Consider the following 19,716-nt stretch of genomic DNA (forward strand, 5'->3'; position numbering starts at 1 on the left):
AGAAAAACTACGGTCAGCCATTGCAGTTCGATCATTGGCTGGAAAACGTGAAAAATCTCGTTGGACGTCGATCATCGATCGTGGATTGGCTCGAGACAGGTGGCAGTGATAAGAACGAGCGCGGTTTGATTGGTCGAGCCAACCCTTCTCGTTCCCTGATAACAGCGTTGTTTATCAGGGATTCGAGCGTCGATCACTTGCATCGGGACACTGTTGCATCCCGCACGTGTTTTATTATCGACGCGTGGTTCAACGATGCGATCAATTATCAAGTTCTCGCGACGTACGGCAGAAAATTCCATCCGTCCTTTGTACACGCGCGAAAATTCATATCCGAATTTACCTCTGCTGCCTGACGACCTCTTGGCTCGCGCAGCGTCTTCAAAGTATAAAACAAAAAGAACTATCCCGCGACCATTCACCGTCGACGAACGAAGAGCGCGTTGAAACCCTCATTACGAGTTAATTCACGGTCCGATTCACGTTCAAAGAGTTCGCTTATAATATATGATTCAATCTATCTGCATCCACGGCGGCAGGCAGTCTACGACGCCTAGAACAGCTCCTATTTCGAACGATTACGGCCTCGAGGTTGCATATGCCATTCCACGCACAGCTGCGTTAATTCTACTGACAGATACGAACAAGCAGCGACTTGAACGTTAATTATTCGACTGCTGCCTTTCCACGATTCGTAGCTTCGAAACACACAGCTCCTGTGGTTCCTCGTCGGATTAGAAATTGGGAAGAGACGCACGCGACGGTTTCGAATAATTGTAATGAAAGCAACCGAGGTCATCGGTTCCGAAACAGCACAATCCCACTTTTTGACACCACGGTGGACGAAAATTTCTATAAGAATACCGCGATACGCTGCCAAGAGTTCATTTATCCTATAAATATAGGCGAGAACCTTACGAACCGTGCAGCATCATTATCCGTGAAACGGTGCTTGTAAACAAACGTGTTCTCAGTTTAGAAACGTTGAAACGCTGACGGAGACAGGAACGAAATTCGTACGAGAACGAAGCGTGGTTTCTTCAACAGTTAACTCGTAAATAAAATTATTAATTTCTGCAAGGAGATTGAGTTCCCTCGAAGCACACGCGTGAAACGAAACGAATTTTTTTCTTAAAAAAAAACGACAAGCTCGTAAAACACGAGAAGGCCAAGAATTAATGGGTTAAAAATCGTAAAAATATTATTCGACTGAAACGAACCGTGCAATCGTTTAAGCATGCACGATTACGCATTGATAACCATGATTTTAAGCATCGTCGTGATTTAACCCGTTCGTGGAAGCGACCAGCGGTCGTCGCGCTGCAATTTATTTTTTACGACGCCGAAAGTAAATATGAATTATTGCGTCAGTAAGGCCGCGGGACCTTTTGGACTCGCAGTCGCATCGTAAATCAAGGCTCTTGCAAAAAGTTCTAGCGCGACCACAATTGCGATTGGCTATAGGCCACGAACACGAATCTCTTTTCTCCTTTTATTTCGGTATCGGTTTTGGCTTACTAGCCACCCGAAACCGAAAATAAGAAACGAGACTGCCTGACCCCTGTACAAAAACGTCTATCGGGACTTGATGAATGTTAAACAGAATGCTCTCTTAAAAAAAAAGATTAGGGTAATATTGGAAACTTGGAGAATGTCTAAAAACATTCAAACTACTTTGCAGGGATGATTTTTAACGATAGAATTTTTGGTAGGAAACAAAATGATGGATCGCGGTTGGGAAAATTAGAATAATATTAGAAACGTCAAGAATATCTAAAGACATTCGAATTATTATGTAGAATTTTATATAATTTTTAATTTAAACTAATATTTCGAAGGTAAAAATTATTCTGCTCGAAACAATCGAAGGGATCGTTTTTAAAACGTCCTTAAAACAATAAATTATGAACCTAAGAGAGCTACGAAGCGCGTTAGCAAAATTTGAAATTACGAGATTAGACGATTAGACATCGATTGGAGTACATTTTAAAGAATGCTTTTGATTACAAAATTATTAGGAAGTTGGTGTCTGAATAATTCGATTCAAATGCCAAAAATGAAACGACACTGTGTACTCGATATAGTAACATTGTTGCTAAATGTTTAATTTCCGCATGGACCATTTAAACTGTTGAACATCGAGCTGAGAAATAGTCGTCTGAACGGGTTGATTTTCCAATTACGTCGAACAGCACAAATATAATGCATAAAGTATTCGAAGTGACTTACACCCCGACTAAGTAGAGACCTAAAATCGATACTATTTTCTTATCGTAATGACATTACCAGTCTCTCATACTGAAAGCAAAATAATTACCACCAATCGTTACTACTATTTGACGATGGAAACATTGTATTCTGAAACGTTTCCACGTTTAGTTCATCGTATACTAGAATGGGATAACAGAGTTGGTAATAACGAAAATCGATCCTCGAGTTCTACGACGAGAGTGTGAATATTTTTCGATATTATATATGAATATACTTATATTGTTTCCCTGGTTCGAACAATGAGCGTCGAAAGGACGCGGCGGTCTGCGTGATCGAAGGATCGCGTTCTAGTCTAGAAATCGTGGAATACCTCGTCTCCGCGACGATTCGAAGAGCGAAATATCCGTCAAGGTGGGCGTGAAAATATGTATTTATACACGTGGACACTTCGCGTTCTCGATATAACGCCAAGTGCGTAGATATCCGTCTGCCGAATGGAACGGCTGCGTAGAAGGTTAGAATGAACCGTAAAGTCCGACGTCTGGTCGATCGACGAAATTAGTATCGCTTACTCACCCTACTAATCACAACGTCTGCCTGGCTTACGAAATTCTGATCCTCCCACCCCTTATCCCTCCCTTTGGATACGGCACGCTTCGCTTGTTTCCCGTCGGTTGCGTCGTCCATCGGCGACGATAGAGCCCCGGATGAAGAAACGCAAAAAAGAAGAAATTAAAAAAAAAAACCCCCGCTGGAAAGGGGACGGTGTTCGATGCTTACCCCACGAATAAATTCGATTCTCGTTAGAAGCGCCGCGAAAGAGAATTACCGAGGAGAAAGGGAAGAAGCGAACAGATTTACAACATCCAGAGTCCCCGGACGCAACCGTCTTATGAAACTATTTTTAGGCGTTTTTAGGGCCTCTCGAATTTAGGCCAGGTTTCTCAGAAATCGAGGGGACGAACGTGCGACAGTGATTACGATACATCCACGCCGATGACCGCGCTCGATTCACCTGTTATGCGAATCCTCCGATACCGCTTTATTAGATCTCTAGCGAATCAATTATTACTCGTGTTGCGCGAACATCTACGAAAATACAAACGATACGTATTTACTAACTCCTAGTTGTACTTGTTGGATTGTGAATTAATTCCCATTCGGTCGAAATCACCCCCTATATCTCGGTAGTATTAAAGAAAAAATGATCCTGAAATACTAGAGCTCGATAGTATCTTATAGATCCGACAAAGCATTCGTGAAGAAATAAAAGAAATTCGTAAGTTTAACAATTATACGATGATTTAGAAAAAAGTCAATATTTTAATAAAAATTCTATGGGACGTATTATCCTGTTAGAAATTTCTAAAAAATATAAACGAACTAATGGACCAACCGGATAAAATTAATCAACCACGTTCGTAGGAAACCATTAAGATTCGTTTACTCGGAAGAAATGATCATCGAAACCGATGCAGTTGACTCCGGATCCAGATGTCTGAACCTGTTGTTCTGAAATGTCAACGACACGACGAGAGTTCTATCCGAGATCAACGATTCCTGCGAGCGAAGAAAATGATTTGGACTGATACGACCGGGCGCGTCTGTTGTTCCGTTTGGCTAATTTGTTTCTAATAAATTGGTGACCGTACACGATCGACGGTTTCGCATTAACGCGTGACGTACGACCGACATCGAACAGATTGGCAACAGATGTTCTTTACACGTGGAATGCTCGCTATGCTGAGATCACCGCGAATGACTTTAATAAGGATCAATCGATAGCTATTGGGTTAACGGCTCGGGAGCGCAAAATTGCTAGATCGAATCTGCCTTGCAGCGATGATGCGAATCGCGAGCGTGAACAGCTAGCTGGAACCGCGACTCTTCGCTTGAACGTGCTCGAACAATTTCGTAGGGGGAACAATGGATCGTCGATTCGAGTTATTTACCTTGTAAAAGCTGGAAATCAAAGACGATCATTCTGCAAACTCGCCGCGGAAACTTTGAAAGGATCTACGCTTTACTCGGGGCAAACGTGGAAAGTAATCTCCTGAATGTTGCATAAATATTCGCGTAAAACGGACGATATGGAACGAGAGGTAATCTAAGCAGAAATCGCATTCTGGATGTAAACTCTGTTACACGAGTATCTTGAGTCGCGAGGAATTCGACGTAGTAAATTGCCTCTTTTTAACGGTAAAATGCATCATCGATGCATAGTTGAACCTCGCGTGGCCGAGTTACGTCCGTTTCTTCTTGATACTGAAAATCGATATCGCGAGCATCAGATCGATGGATCATCGAGCACCTGTGTTGCGGTTTCGCTCCAATTTCCAGCGATCAATCGATACGTAGCACATTGCTTTATTGCGCGTTTACAACCGCAATTTGGTTGATCAGAAGCAACCGGCGTGGGAAGTCGCGGTAAAGCTTTCTAGAACGATTTATTGCGCGACATGCATGCAAAACGATACGTCAAGTGCTCCTACGTATGATTTCGATCTTCCCGATCGGATCGACGAAATGTTTCACATTCATCGAATACGGTCACGCGCGAATTCCTACGGATTTCCATCTTTCCGTTCCACTTAAGCAAAGAAAATAATTCGGAATATTTTTTAAATTAATTTCGTTTACATTTATAGAATGAAAACGATGCGATTCGGTCACGAATAAATCACATGCGACGTACGTGCAATCGATTACCCAAGAAATTGACATAAGATTGACCTGTTAACCTTCTATTAAGGAAAAACAAGAAATTATCTAATATTATATACAAACATTTTAGTAGAATAGTAGCTCGACTTGCGAAGAATTATCGGAGCATAAAAATGATAGAAACTGATTCCGATTGAAAAAATTGAATTTTCAAGATACGTTGGCTAATCCAGGTTCAAAAAATCTAATATTCCATACGCGTGAGGTTATACGATGTATTTTCAAACACTACGACTTAAACTCATGGCAAATGACAAATTTATTGCAGAATAGATCCACGTTGGAATTTTATCGGACGCCCGTATCGAAAGAATACAGTATCGCGAGGCAATTCGCGAATACGTGTAAGCAAATAGGTCAGTACTTGAGATGAATTGCACGATTTCTGACCTAGACAATGCGTTAAGAATATTCCGCATCGCTGGCGCAAAATTAGATTACTTCCAGCGAAGTTGATAACAAACTGCGCGTGACACGATTTGCAGATCCATTCATAATCACGATAGCATCGTTTTACGTCGCGGCGCGTGCAAAACGAATTCGAGAAAAAAAAAGATCGACGGGGTCTCGATCCGTGGCCGACTCTGCGAGAAAAATAAAACGATAATACGACATTATTGGTAGCCTATTAACGACGATCCATTGATTGGATCAGCATGACGTTTTCGGCGCCTTCTGCGCAGCTACATGTGTGTCATGTGTGGTCGGTTCGATAAACAAATTCTTCGCTCGTCCAGACGATTGACGTTTAATTGAAACGACGTAATAGAGTAGGCGAACGATAGTCGAATTCTCGATTCGATGCCCGACGCGGTCGCCATCGTTCTGGAATAAGCTTTCGAGATAATTGTGCGCCGTTGCATTTTATTCGAGGAATACATTCGCGTTCATGTTTGCCTCGTTACAGAATCGTAGAACGAACGAAAATTTCTCTTTTTCGATGAATCGGTTTCGCTTTCTGACGGGGCTTGAAAAAGTTTCACCAATAATTATATAGAGTAGATATAGAGTAGAGTTCCGAATAAACGGCATATTATTATAAATATTACGGATTATGTTCCACACAAACAAAGAAGTCACAGCCGCAGTGACATCGATACTAAACAGTGGACGAATAAAGCGTAAGAATTTTATATAATTTATTTTTCATTAATAAATTGCATTACTACATTGCCCATGGTTGTGTTTATTAAAAATCAAAAATGAATTTTTAAGAAAAATCGACAGGGTGTTGGTGCAGAAAATTAAAAAATTGCAAATCATTTTGAAAAAATTACTTTTAGTTGCAGGGGGTAATTATAAATATTTTTGGTGAATACACATACCACCAAAATCCTACGCGTTTTCGAGAAAAAAATTCCTAAGTGAAAATATAATGTGAGGCCAGAAATGGTTCCCCGAAATTACATGCAAATGTTTAAAGTATCATAACTTTTGAACGGATTGAAGGATTTCAATGTTTAAAAAAGCAAACAACGCATATTTTAGTGAAGAATATATAGAAATAGTAAAAATATTCGAAAAGTTGATCCTTGACACCGCAAAATGAGAAAAACCCCATAAAAATGGTCCAATTTTCAAACGTCCAGAACTCCTACAATAGTGAATATATTTCAGTAAAACTTTTCTCTGAAGTAGAGCTCATGGATACCTACAAAAAAGTATTAGACAACTTTTCTGTAGGATGTCAAGCGAAATTATGAAAAATCAAAAACGAATTTTTAAGAAAAATCGACAGGGGGTAGGTGCCTAAATTTTTCGACGAAAAAAAAAAATTTTTAATCGTTCTGAAAAAATTATTTTCGGTTGCGGGGGTCAATTACAATCATTTTTGGTGAATACACATACCCTCGAAATCCTACGCACCTTCAAAAAAAAAATTCCTCGAGAAAGGCTACATTTGATGATTTTATACTTCCAGTGAAATTAATCGATTGATCCTTACTTCTGGACCGAACAGCTTTCATTCCGTTAAAAAACAATAAAATTTCTGTAATTTAATTTTCACGCTTGTGGTAATGGATCTCTAAAGCCAATAAAAATGGGCCGAAAAAATATATTGTCTGTAAGGTCTACTCGTGTACCTCGTCTGTGATTATATTCCTCGTTTTTATCACTTCATATGTAGGTATAGTCCAATTATCCGGCATATGTGATTTTCCGGAATTGCCCCAGTCTGAAATTTAGGTTTTTTGTAACAGTTATTCGGAATAAAAGATAACGAACTAAGCGTCAAGTTACGTTGGGTCAAATTAGAAAATATCTCCAGTTTGCAGAGTCTCGCCCTTTGGAGGCTGTTTCGCACGATTTGCATCACGAACAACGAGAGTTTCGTCGCGGTACATCGGGTTCTGGTAAATGGAGTAGCGGACAATATTTCATACCGATCCGACGTGTTTTCTGTGTCAGTGGCTGGGCTCGAGTTCACGATTATAGACGTCCCGACGTGTCTCGCCGAAGACATGAGAACCGTTCTCGTCGCAGACAATTTCGACAGGTGGTACCGGAAGCGTATACGACCTTCCGCAGTTCCTCGAGTGTCGCCCGGTGGCAGAAGCATCGAACCAACCCGCGCAATAATTCAAAGAAACGACCGATAGTACGTGGAGAGAGTAGTCGGAGACCGTGTTTGCAACAATGTTCGTGGCGTCTGGCTGCCAGGCGATTTGTGCGTCTAGACGCGTCTCCGTGAGCGCGTCGCGGAGCGTCACGATGCTCTCTCGCCCGCCGATACGCATAAATTTCACGGACAGACGAAACAACCCCGGGACGAGATGGGAACTCACACCGCGTCGGCACACGGCAAAGGACGCAGATCGGAGATTGGTGAACGAGCGGCGCGAGGAAGTAATATCGAATCGTCGCCAGGACCGTCGCAAGCCGGGGACGAAAGGTGCCTATGGAGCACCATCGATCAACTGCTTTGATCCCTATCTTTCCTAGGAAAAATAGAACGTGCCTCCAACTATTTAGCTTCTTCTATGGCGAAATTAATGCACTGTCGTAGGCTCGAGGGTTTCGAAATTATGAAAACAGTATAAAGTCCCTGGTTACCCTATAAATCCCTTAACGATCAGTTTAACGTGAAATGGGAGGAACAATTATTTTCACCCCCGAAGCTAAAACTGAATCTGTCTCCGGCTTGTCAATCGTGAATATAAATTTGTCGATTATATTCTATATCTGGTGACGTTTCGCGCGAAACGAGAGACCGGGGCCGACAATCGAAAGAGCGAATAATCGGGGAACAAGATAATCGGAGAAAAATAAGGTGTTGCGTGAATCAAACTGGCGCCACGGCGGTCGGGGCGCGACGCAGGCATGACGAAAAAGCGATACATATTATTTCCAGCCACGCGGATCGTTTATAAAAAAAGACCAGCAACAAACGAGGGAAACAAGATCTTATGGCGCCGCGACAACTCACGCCGACAGCTTTAGGATTGGCGGATGCGTGAAAAGGTGTGCCGATATCGTCGGGAGCAGCGTCGTCGTCCGGGTCGTCGGGTAGGCGCCGGCGTCTTCGTCCGACTAGGTAAATACACGTAAATTCGGCCGGGATGCTTATAGTGGATCCGGCCGCCGTCAAACGTCTCTTTCGCCTTTTAATGTGTCCGCGCACGCCGTATGCACCCGCGAATATGTAACATCGTACGCGTCACCTTACATTTTCCCGCCTTTTTTTTTTTCCTTCGTCTTCGAACAAGACTGGCGCCGCAACCCCTTCCCCGTGGCCGGGCCGGGGGCGTAAGGGGCCAGAGCGTCGATCAGTCAGGCTTAATGATAATTATTGCTTTGGCACGAGTCGCGGCAACCATGGCGAGACAAACATAAGCGGAGAGAGTGGAAGACGACTGGTTTTCTGCGCGGAGATGCAAAGGGGAGCTTTCGACGGGGAGCTAGCGCCAAAATAGCGTTGGCCCATACCTGGAAACCAAGACGCTCTCTCCTTTTCGAGCCGCGCGTTAAGAGCGAGAGATCCGTACGCTGTTTCTCTCTTTATCGCTCATGGGATAAATAAAATGCGTTTTTTTTTTTAACTGTGGTAATTTTTTACGAGGAAACTATAACACCTTTTTACCGTCTACGACTTAATTCTACGCGTCTGCGTTAAATTATTTATTCGAATTGACTTTTTTTTAAACGCCAACTTTATAACTAGACCGTTTATGGGAAATTTTAATTCTCAAAAAACTACAGAATGCACTTAACGTGCAAAAATATAAGAAATACTTGAAGATGCGAATTGTTATATTTTGGGGTTGAGACAACTCTCTGCAAAGCTCCCGTTTCATTAATTTTATTGATAAAAATATGAATTTGCACAAAGATCCGCAGTGTATTTATAACCATGGTACTCGGCTCTACGACCGAGGTAACTTCAAAAAACAGTAGTAAGTCGAGCAGCACGTCGGACACTGTATACTCTTTGCATTTCAATTGGAAAAAATATGTCACCGAGACAAAGGAGTCGATTAGTTTTTAAGAGAAGATATTATATCCTATACCATGTGTTTAAAGTATGCACTAAACATTTTGGAATTTTGGAAATTTCTCTCTTATAGATCTTGTTCCTTCGAATTATTAACCCCTTATCGTACAATGACGAAACAAGTTCCACAATCATGACGCTACTCACTCATCATCTCGTCTTATGTATTGAAATCAACATTTTTAGATTGATGAAATATTCGTAAAACAAATCTAAGAAAAATTAAATAGTATACGTTTAAAAAATTATTTTAAATTAAATCGTATGTCAAGGGGTTAATTGTTCCGGTCGATACTAGTGTACTATTTATAAATATACCCTTTATCGTTGATAAAGTTTTATTTTCTGAAAAGACATGCGCAAACCACATTTTCCTTTCTCGCGATCGAATGTTAATTGTGCGAAAAGAGAGATCATCCAGAACGCGAGCAGGATTAAGTCACTCACATTATAGAAAATCGAACTTTAACGTAAATTTAGAATATCAAGAAAAAATCGATTATTTAAATTGCGTGCAATTTTTTATGACTTGGAAACATTCGCAAGATGCAGAATTATTTAAATATTATTGTACCACCTTGTATTTAAACTTTTTTAATATTTTGTCCTTACGTTGCTTGCCTAATTCGCGTTACAATTACCTTTGATAACCCGTTTATTGAATAAATAAATAATTTCGCTACCCAGTTTATCGTGCGATCTATTTTTCTGTCTTCTTGCGAAAGAATGGAAAGATAACTACAAAAAATAATAAAAGCGTGTTTCGAGCGTAATTTTAGGGACCAGAACATTTAACTGACAAAATAGAAAGCGTTCTTGCATCCTACAAAAATTTATAAACGCTTATAATTATACTTTCATTCGTTGATTCGTGTCCGAACGCAGCTTGAACCGACTTACGTTGCGTTAGTGGAGTGCAAAGGGTTAACAGTTTGCGTATCACTTAAGGTAAAGAAGAAATATCGCGAAGGAAGTATCGAAGCGTAATACTTGTTATCGTACACCAAAATCGAAATGTTAATACCGAACCCGGTGTCTTCTGTTATTTTTTTTAGTGGTCCTCGTTTCCAGCGTTTCGAGAATCACGCGAGTCTCGTTTCGAATGATCACGTCGTTACACAACGCGACACGGTAGACGAAAATCCGTCGGATGTTGGGGTTTGCCAACATCTAATCTACCGCGAATAGATCCGCCAGACGTAGACGTAGCGGATGCAGACGGATTGTGTCCGATGGATCGGTGGCAAACGTGGCGAATCAGACGCTAGCACACGCCAAGAACCGTGGGACGCACCTGTGCGGCGACCCGACGTCCCATCACGGACGCAAATAAACGGCGTCGCGCCGTCTGCCGTTCCACCGACACTTTGCTCGACCGAATGGTCAAAGGCGACCCGACGATCCACCATCTTCGCGCCGCGATACGTCCCTCGATCGGGTATTGGATCTAGGAAACGACTCGTCCGTCACACGATAATTACTCCAATTTACTAAACGTCGGGATTACGTAATAACCCAGATACAGTCACGGTGGAATTGTTTTGCACGAACGGTCGTGCATTCCTGGTCAGTCTTTCACCCTCGCCCGGCTGACCCCGGGTCCATTTCGACCCGTGCAAACCGTTTATCTTAAAATCCTACCGTTTCCATTTTTACCGGTAATACTAATGATCGATAGACTTGGTAAAATTTAAATTCAAGTTAAAATAAACCCCCAGAATCCTTCGTCAGAGGGTTAGAACAACCGTTCGAAAAATACCATATTTCCTTTTAAATTTATTTCCAAGTGACAAACTCTGTGCGAAGCTACTCGATCGATTATTGTTTAATTTTTCTCACAGTTTCCAGGAAAGTCATTTCCAAGAGTTGTTCTCGGAAGGCGTTCGTAGATTCTTTCGGAGCATCATTATGTCCGCTTTGTCGTTTATTTTTATTTCCCTAGATAGGTATCGCGCTTAGCACGTTCGCGGGGATCCCTTTTTACGAGCGTATGATAGAAAGGTACACGGTTCGAAAATTTTCCGGTGGTCTGTCGGCTCCGCAACAGTCGCCGCTGGTAACGCACACGACTTCCAGAAAAGAACAAGCAACGGGGGTAGAAGTCGACGGAACTACGCACAAGACGGGTCGGGCTCCGGTATCTTGTTAGATAACAAGTGATTAATTTCGACACGCGGTCATTAATTAAACGTCGAAGCAGCGCGTGTGCCATGTTCTTGAAAAAGCGCACCGCTTAGCTTGATAAATTGTCGATAAAGAGGCGCGCGGATAACGCGGAGTTAACACTTTGATGGCCGCAACTTTCACGCGAAGACTGTTGCTCGCCGACAGTATTCCTTTTTTTCCATCAGACTTTCGACCCGACGAAACCTCCCTAATTGCATCGTATAAATACTCGAATACTAGCTCCGCGTGGTTCCATTACCGAGCAAACGTATCGATTCTATTAATTCACGTAGCTTGTACACTTTGTATGATTCTTCGTCCTCAAGAACTCTCGTCGCAAGCTATTTGAGAATTATAAATTTATGAGAAATTGATAACTTGCTCGAATTTGATCTCGATGAACTGTCGACTGAGTTTTGGAAACGATCTATAGTGATATTGTAGACCAAAACGAGACACACGAAGCGCTGAAAATATTGTTATGTGGAGTTATGAATGTGGAGATAGTATAGTGAGCGTACGAGATAAGACCCGAACCTAAACAAACGTAATAAGTTGAATGGATGGCGATTGAAACAGTATGGGGTTACGTACACGTGATAGCGGCCGTCAAAGTGTTAAAATGATCGACGAGCGTGGTTCCACACGTTCAAATAAAGATTATGCGCGAACGAATTCGCGACGGTCGCATAATTTGACGCGAATGAATGATTTCGCTGGTGACTGAGCCGACGCGATCGAAAATTATTGCATGCGAAGGACAGTGACACTGAAATAGTAACTAACAACCCTAGCTATATTTTTGTAGTATGTAAAATATTATCTAATATTATGTAATTGAAAAATAATATTAGATAGCTTTCTAGCAGGTACTTGAATATTTTATTTTCTTTAGGGGTAGTAGGCGTTTTATATGGATACTTATTGGAACAAATAATGAATATTTGTCACTGACTATTTTTGGATAGACACGAGTTCGAAAATTATTATTATTTAAGAAAACGGAGAATGTAATTCCGCCCTTCTTGGAAAACTGCCCAACGAAGAAGATTTGTGGACGACATATCCTCGACCATAATTAATGCTGCTCCAGCCCCATATTTTACGATTTTCCCGAATACCCTTCCTGGAAAGGACGATGGCTTCTTACCCTACGTAGAAAACCCTACGCATCTGACCGAAAATAGTTCTTCGTTCGTCGATTTCTTTCAGGTAAGGCGATTATTCTCATTATTCACTTTTGGTAGGTTTTATGGACATCTTAAAATATGGATCCGGTTTCAGCTGCGGGATGCGTTCATTTTGTGTAAAGCAACGCGCGCGTGGAGGAATCGACAAAATTATCAAACCCCACTGTATACTTTTGAGCGACAGAAATTCTAATATTTGTTTAAAGGCATTTGTCGTCCGATCAATTGCTAATTCAATATGTACCGCTTTTGTAAAATATACGATTAAGTAGTAACTTTGCTGGCATAAAAATATCGTCGTTCCTTTCGCTAGCCAACTTCTCACGGACGCACAGTAGATCACCCATCGATGAAAACACCAAAGTGGGCCTCGTTCGAACGCATTTTACACAATGAATACAATACAACCTGACCACCGTAAGTCGCGGTAGATCGCCTGATTCCTCAAAGGAACCATCTGTAAATTCTGAGATCAATGTTGATCTATTCGAACAATTGTATAATAATAAAAAACATTTGACCATAAGGTCATACTTTTCATTCCTCCATGCGATTCAAACGAGTTAATTTCCTAAGTCCAGATTCGAAGCAGCTAATTCCGTAAATCGTTTAGCATGGAACAAGCTCGCATTTGAATAAGTAACGCACTTCGAACGATGTTCAGACGAACCACGAAAAGATCGCATCACCGACGGTAATTTCTACTGCCGCTGAAGCGTTTCCTCCCTTGACCTAACTCAGACCACTCGGATGTTGAAGAGTTCTCCCTAATCATCTACGGATCACGGCGGGTCTTTTTCGAGGAATTTCTCTGATCTTCGTGGATGATGTTGACGTCATTGCGGACCTCCGATAACCAGCAGCCATAAAATTCCTAGTATCGAGCTCTAGTACGTGATCATTCTCATGTAATCAGTTTTGGTGCACGCGTGCATTGACGATGCGCGTACTATGGCATTTTCCTTCTCGAATGCCAGGCAAGAGACTATTGGTTGATTATTGCCCTCGATTCTACGAGTGTTAAACGTAGAACATATTACCGATCGACTTTCTATTTATTTATACTTTTTAACCCGAATTTAAAACTTGAACGAATACATTCTTGACACGAAAGTACATACATAATTCTTTTGGAGCACGTGCATATTGACTCTTTGCCAACGAACCCCTTTTTCGATGCAATAATATGATTTAATTAAAATTTTTATCGTTTCTATAATATTGAGATTAATAACTTATTTTTAAATAATACTATTCGAGAACGAAGAGACATCACCTTCTTAAACTCTGAATTTTCAACTCGACAGTATAAACCAGCGATTCTTAACCTTTTATCTCCCTACGAGCTCCCTTTAAATAATCTTTCGTTGTCTCCACGACTTAACTCAAGGTTTAAAACGACCATCTTACATTCGAATCATACGTATAAATGAAGAAAATTGAATTCGTTTAAAAGTAATTTCTGCATATGAAAAGTAACATTGAATAGATTTCTATTAACGCGGTTCAGAAGAATTTCGATTTGTAACAAAGACTCCAACTACCGAGTCTTTTCAAGCTATCATTTTGTGGGTCATTAAAAACTTAACACGGTCCATTATAGTGGTCGAAACTGGAATATAATTGGACGTTCGACGAAGCTCGAAGGAAACTGTTTGCCATAGGAAAATCCAAATGACTCGAAAACGACACGTTTCTACGATTAAGGAACAGGAAAAAACTGGACGATTCAAGACCACACAGGTTTAGTGGGTCGTAGGGTCGTGGGTTTAGCTTTTGTACAATTATATCTCATTTAAGCCATAAAAATTCTAAACGGAATCACACGGCCCCGTTACGTGACTACGTATGAACTCGCCTGATTTGCTTCTCGGAATACGCAGCCTCTTGCATTAGCAGACTGCAAAACCGATACGTCACGCGCGTACCGGCGAAATTATAGTCGTGACAGGCGATTGTCGACTTACGACTACGCGAACTATGATTGCAGAATCGTCGAAAGCTACGCTGCCGTTATTTCAACGTTAGATTCACCCAAGACGAGTCAAAGTGACTTGTTTTTGTCCTTTACGAATTACCCGATTCACGGTTTCTTTCTTGATCTTTGCATAAAATTTATACGCATATTTATTGTAAGTTAAAGTGCCGGTCACCAGTGACCACCGCGACAGCAAGTGCGTTAATTAGCTAGCGCGAATCAAAGATGACGCGACGTTATTCGAGCCGCGAAGAATTTCGGCGCTGGCCGCGACCATTCTCGTGTGTCCGTGTCCTGTGGCAATTTTTTAACTATTAGCAGCCAGGTAATATTACCACGACCAAGCAAATCGATTGTAAATCAAATAAAAATCATTACCGCGCGAATTTGGCGACCTTCGTGTCTCGATCGATTGGATATCCGCTGACGACCACCGTTTTAAAAATGATATGCGACGATTCATAGATCTCTAAATCTACCGAAGGGATTAAAATTACTTGTTATCGAAAAGAGCAAATAGTATAGCACAAAATTGTATTTGCTTCGGACTAAACCAGAGATATTTTTCGAGACGTAACAGCCCCATAAACGAAAGCATAATTGTAAGGTCAAGTGGAAACTATGGAAAATATAAACATAACAAGTTTGTTTTGAACATTTTTATGCAACGCATAATTTATGATAAATCAGAAATTTTATGATCTAACGGAACACGATTACGATCACTGTCATCTGACTATTATTCGAGCATTCGCTGAGCACTCAGACCTATATCTGCGTATTCATCGAATTTAAAAAGCGTCGTAACGTTCAACTTTGGACACGAAGCAACATTCAGGATGAAAACATTTAACAAAGCAGATAAGACGTTTAGTTTCTACGTGACCCAAGATGAGTCTTCTAATGTAAACATAAACATTGAGCCGTATCTGCGTCTTTCATTAATCTATCGATTAAAATTACGTTAGACGCACTTTTCTATGATAGCATTTATCTTATTAATTGCATGTTTTATTATCTATATATAATTATATATAATTATCTTCATCTGATGCTTTGAACACTCTATCATTATCACGTGGAAATATCTAAATTTAGAAATTTGTAATTCTCCATTGGGATTCGAGACTTAAAAAAAATTTGGAGCAACGACGGTTCCATCGGCGGCCACGCGATTAAATATTTCGTGGAAAACGATAAGTGGACGCGTATAAAAGGCAAGAGGTGAACGATTACGACTAACAAATTGCGCAGAAATCGTAAGATTACTGCCCGAAAACGGAATGACGCAATTTCTATGTGGAGGACGGTCATAAGCTCGGATCCTCGGGTTTATCCCGCTCTTCTGACCGTCTCGCGACGCGATGTCATGCCATTTGCGAATGATTTCCCCTCGTTCTCTCTCGTATTTTCCCGGTACTCGTCCCGAAACGATGTTACGTTATTCTAGCAACTTTTTGACGACCGTCTGTGCCAGGAACAGCTGAAACTGCGACGATCGATTCGGTCGGTCGTATAAAACGGCGAACGACGGCAATAAACAGGCTTCCGTCGGATATCAGGAATTTATCGCGATTCGCTATCGTCCGTCGATCCTTCTCTCTCTAAAATAGCAATTCGAGGAATCGCGTGTACGTCGTGACGACGAATTTTCATTGACGATCGTCTGGTGCGTCTCATTGATACCGAGAAGCAGCCATCGCGACGGGGGAAGAAGCGCGTGGAAACGTTTTGCTTCGTTTTACGCGGCGTGAAATCGACAGCGCGATCGGAGGAGCAAGTCAATGAGACTCGATAGATCGTGTTCTCGGAGAGCATGAGGCGATCGAGACGTCACGTTGGTAGCAGTGCCCGATTGGTCGAGATGCTGACGGGCCCCCGTCGAGCTTCTGCATTCTGACTCACGTGCGCTTATCTGTCGTCGAACTAAAATGCCCGTGGGCGACTCAGCGCGCAACGAGTAAACAACGCTTTCAAACCCGTTAATACGCACCGATACCTCTATTGCGCCTCGTTTTTACAGGAAAACCTCGCACCTGCGTAACTACTTCTCATCGGCGAAAACGAGTTAACGCTAGATTTATAGGTTGCGTATTCGTTCCGTTACATCGATCGAATTCAATATAAATTACATACAAATATACAATACGTAGGAATCTGAAACCCCTTGAATTGACGAACCCTGTAAATCTAGCGTTAACTTTGAATTGAAATGAAATAGAAACTATGAATCTGAAACTCCTCGAATTGACGAACCCTGTAGATCTAGCGTTAACTTCGAATTGAAATAAAATAGAAACTATGAATCTGAAACCCCTTGAATTGACGAACCCTGCAGATCTAGCGTTAACTTTGAATTGAAATAAAATAGAAACTACGAAATTCAGGTGATCGTTGTCATATTTTTGATGACATTATATATGAAATACAATATCGTTTAAATGGCCACCACAATTGCGTTTTGTGGAATACGATAAACCCAAATTTCGATTACTCTGACTGTATCTCGCCAATAACACGAACGATGCTTGCTTTGAGATCGTCGACACTTTGTGGCTTGTCGGAACGAAAATAAATTGAAGAATTTTCGCAATTTCGACGCAACTCTGTGTCTGTCAAATATAGCGGCTATGACAATCGAACGTTCTATTTAAGTTCTGTCGCTCTTATTGAAAAATCATATTGTTCGTTCAGGCACGGACCGTTTACGGAGCGATTTGATTCGAGTAAACACTATCACGGGTAACAAAACGTTTATACATTCTTGGTAAAAATGTTTGACCTAAGCGATACGCAGCAAACGTGCTCGAACCGACTCGTTCGTACGATGTGCATTTAGTTCGGGCAAAGACTCGCTAGAAAACAGACGTACGACGATTTTTAACAATATGCATAGTGAACAATTAACAGAATCTGTGATATTTAAAATTCAAACCGTATAAAAGATTCTCGATGTTTATGGAATTTTAAAATATTGAAAATAATACAAATAACGTCTAATACCACAGAGAAATTAATGTGGCGCGTCGGCCGAGCCTAATCGATACGCGAAAACGATTCATTGTACTCTGAAAATTATACACCTTTACGAATAAAAGTTACATTTTGTAAATTGTATTAACAGTTGTTTAAATTTCATAAAACAAAAATAAAAATATCTGTTGCATAAGATGATACAGTGCAATAGACCTGGAATAAACAACGTAATCGTTTACTTTAACATAAAAAATAGAAAACTATTCATTGATTACTTCAGCACGGTTGGAAGTTCATCGTTACACTGACTCTATAAATTTTTACAAATAATTCACTGAACGTAATTAGATAGTTTCTAATTCTAGTATATGTATACTCCAGAATGTTTAGTCTAACTCAATTTTCTTAGCTTTAGGGTTTCGTGTAGATGTTACGTTCCCTGTATCTTGTTAATTTGTAAAAATATACATCGCGTCAATACAACGCAACGCTTGATCATTTTAAACACGTCTATTTGCAAAAACAAGGTGACTTGTGTTAATCATTTATTTTTCTATCTACTTTATCAATCTATTTTTCAATTCCAATGGAATTATTATCTCCGAGCGAAAACAAATTGGAGTACAGTACATAAAGCATATACAGAAAACATGATGATCTTATCGCGAACTATCAGTCTCCCAAGTATTTTTCCAAAAAAATGATTGAAATAAATCTTTTATTTCTAATGTGGATCCAAAAAAAGGGTCGAGAGCGTTAAAATATAAGATTGGTTTGTTAATTGTCTACGAAACAAGCATGAAATCTTATTGAATCGTTCAAAATTTCTTTTGTCTACAAATAAAGAAATTTGATAGAAAATATAATCCGCGTAAATCGACTCGACCGATTTGAAATAAAAATTATGACTAACGACAATCGTCTCAGGTAATCGGAGGTTTTTTTCGGCGACACGCAAATAATCGGCTATTTTAATGGAAAGGTCGGTTATTGGTCGGTTAAATGAAATATAAGAAGCAGCAAAATATTTTGGCGGCATGACATTCAACTGCATGACTAAACCGTTAACAACGCACAGTAAATACGTCAATAATTGTACAGACGTAATACCACGAATGTTTTGAAACATGAAACTGTCGCGAAAGTTTTGACGCAGAAGTTTGTTTATCCGATAACGAGAGAACACACTAAATTATTGAAAACGGTTCTGTGTTATTAAAGAAACAAATTCACGGTCCAAAAATACATGGCTGACCAAAATCATATGTTCGATTTATTTGTTTATGTCCTCTTAAAATGTTCCCTTGTTTCGATCTAAGTGCAAAAATCGTTGATGTTTTTTTTCTTTAATGCTGCTATACATTCTGTTTAACGATGCTGCACAAGTTATGAATTGGATCTAGATTCTGTAATTGTAATAACCATGATGAAACGGTAATATTTTTTTTACAGTTTTAGATGTTTGTTTCGTGTCATTATTTTATTACAAGACAAAATTGTCCAAATATTCGCGGGTACAAGACATCATGATTTCTTTCGTAATATCTGGAAATTGAAATCTGTCCATAGTAGTATCGAGTTGGATCATTTCGACGCTTCAGTGTCTCTACAGTGTATCTTCGATCAAGATTTTCACCTTTGCATCGTCAGACACATCGAATCCTATCAAAAGACACTAAATTAAATTTTAATACATCCAACTACGAATTATTCGCTATTTAGTATCTATAAAAAGGTGTTCCGAAACTCTTATCCGTCGCTGAAACTTAAAATCTTCGCCTACTAAAATATTATCTAGTATCGAGTTGGACCTGGATCATTTCGACGCATCAGTGTCTCTACAGTGTATCTTGGATCAAGATTTTCACCTTTGCGACGTTAGACACATCGAATCCTACCAACAGACACTAAATTAAATTTTAATACATCCAACTACGAATTATTCGCTATTTAGTATCTATAAAAAGGTGTTCCGAAAC

The sequence above is a fragment of the Colletes latitarsis genome, chromosome 2, assembly GCF_051014445.1.
Source record: "Colletes latitarsis isolate SP2378_abdomen chromosome 2, iyColLati1, whole genome shotgun sequence".
Lineage (NCBI taxonomy): Eukaryota > Metazoa > Arthropoda > Insecta > Hymenoptera > Colletidae > Colletes > Colletes latitarsis.